Source organism: Phragmites australis, chromosome 4 (genome assembly GCF_958298935.1).
Source record: "Phragmites australis chromosome 4, lpPhrAust1.1, whole genome shotgun sequence".
In the NCBI taxonomy this organism is placed as follows: Eukaryota; Viridiplantae; Streptophyta; class Magnoliopsida; order Poales; family Poaceae; genus Phragmites; species Phragmites australis.
The window spans coordinates 36,606,819-36,609,066 of record NC_084924.1 but is presented as its reverse complement, the minus strand read 5'-3'; the positions used below and the strand labels follow the sequence as shown (position 1 = coordinate 36,609,066).

The following is a 2,248-nucleotide window of genomic DNA, read 5'->3' as shown; positions in this document are numbered from 1 at the left end:
GGAAATTGAGAAACTTTAGAGTGATAACTTTGGATTATATCTAAACAACTAAGAACCTGGCAGAACCCTTTACAAAGGGACTATCACGGAATATGACAAATAATGCATCGAAGGAGATAAGTATGAGACTCGTGTAAGTTATACCATAGTGGTAACCCAACCTATGTGACCGAAGATCCTGTGAATTAGGACCTGGGAAGAGCAAGCTATTGGTCTAACTGGAGGAGTACATTTTTTTTGACCCACTCAAGTAAAGATGCGATACTCTTAGGGATCTGTAAGGCAGGTTGGTTATTGCTTTAATGTGTTTTGTTGTATTTAAATAGCGAAGATGCCAACCTACAGGGCATTCCTGTAAGAACACACCTATATGAGCCTGACTGTTGGTCGCAGTCTATGATACTTGAGTGATCTCTAATAAATCCATAAAGAGATTGTAATACCGAATTTTTGGAGGAAAAAATGAAAGGAATTTGACCGCATTTTTTGACTTTTTGATCCGAGGCTCGTAAGGACGATCGGAGACCGCGATTGCGTTCATCTCGTCGAGATGAACCCATTTTGCTATTTATATGTCCGTTCCGGGCACTTTGATACCCGTAGCGAGCCTAATAATTCTAGACCGTTCGTTGTTTTGAAGAAAAAATAAAAAAAGAAGAGGATAAGTATCGGATGGATCGGTCCTCAACCCGATCCATCCAGATACTTCGAGTGCTCGCGTTTTCCGCTTCTCTCTCGCGTCTCTCTCTCTCTCCTCGTCACTGTGCGTGTCGCCCGCGTGTCGTTGCCGCGCCGCCGTGCGCCTGCTCGCCGACGCGCCGCCCGCGTGCCTCGCCGCCGCGCCGTCGCGTGCTGCCGCACTGCCGTCCGCCTGCACGCCGTCGTGCGCCTGCGCGCCGCCTTGCGCGCCGTCGCCACCTGCTCTGTGCTGGCCGCCATGAAGAAGCAAGCAGCAGCCAGCACCGAAGAAGCAAGCAAGCTGCCGGCAGAGCAAAGAAGCCAGGAAGAAAAAGGAGAAAAGAAAAGAAAAGAAAGAAAAAAAAGGGAAAAAAAGAAGGAAAAGGGAAAAGTTGGAAATTTTGTAATTTTGTCGGATTCGTCGTCAACCCTTCGAAGGTGATTCCTCAGTAATTCCTGGACGTTTATGTTTGAATCGAATCAATCAATTCCTGTCGTATCATTTTATGTGATCAATAGTCTGATTCGTTTCGATAATCATTATTGGTTCGAAGATACGACATCCGAGTCGAAGTATTCTTTTCGTTCATCGGAGCGAAGTCTAATTAGTGAGAACTTTGGTTCGACTCTGAATTGGAAATAGTGTATCATTTCATGGGATACAGTTTTCTGTTTAGTTTTTCGAAATATAGGTGTACCGATGGCGTGGACGTTATTCTTTTTCGGTAATTGGTTTAGGTGCTTTTGGCTATTTGGAGTTGGTGTCCGCCGAGGTTTAGCCGTATGTTGTGGCTTATTCTTCGCTCTTTGTCTAAGCTAGAGGGGGGGTCTTACTCGGCGTCTAGCAAGCTAGTTGTTAAATGTCTTTGAAGCCTTCGGTTGTCGAACGCTGGGTTTTGGCGTATTAGCGTGCATCCTCTTTTATTTCGTCGTTGCGGCGTCGTTGTGCTAATGGTGTGTTTGTTCAGGTGGTGTGACCTCACGTCACGACTAGCGGCCGGCTTCATCGTCGGTAAAGGCAAGTGAATGTATTGTATGACTACGCTTTGACCTATTATTGGGTTGCCTACATTCTTTAATTACAATGCATTCATCTGATCTGAATAACTGATTATGAGCTGGTTACTATGTTGTTTTCTTTTCCAGAAGTTTACTCGATGATTGATTTATGAAGTGCAGTAAGTACGATATGCCATTCTGCAGTTGTTCATTATTGTGTTATGCAATGTTTTTTAAGTCTCAAGCATTTTCCGGGAGTTATGTTGGTTATGCTTGAAGCACGTCATACATATACATCTCATGCATTGGAAGTTTGTCGTCGTCTTCTGGCCACGACCGTACCGGTACAGTACCATATGTCACCCGAGGAGGGGTACGGTGCACACCCTTACGTTACCCGAGGAGGGGTAAGGGTGAGGAGAGCATGTCATGTGCATGGTTATGTCTTCTTATGAAATTCAATGAATCATTCGCATCAAATCTTATTTCCTTTAGTTAGCTTGTATATAGATATATATACGGCTCTGAAGGCTTATACCAACCGAATGTTAAAATGTTTAATGTTATCGTT

General features: G+C 44.4%; 1 long non-coding RNA gene across 1 annotated transcript in view; it reads left to right on the top strand.

Annotated features, from left to right (window-relative positions):
* Positions 1-738: 738 nt before the first annotated feature.
* The window catches only part of LOC133914363 (uncharacterized), a 1,909-nt gene continuing 399 nt past the window's right edge, over positions 739-2,248 (top strand). The window contains exons 1-2 of the long non-coding RNA XR_009909237.1: positions 739-1,116; positions 1,647-2,248. The exon at positions 1,647-2,248 is cut by the window's right edge and continues 399 nt beyond it. This is a non-coding gene — a long non-coding RNA (uncharacterized LOC133914363). The remainder of the gene's footprint in view (positions 1,117-1,646) is intronic.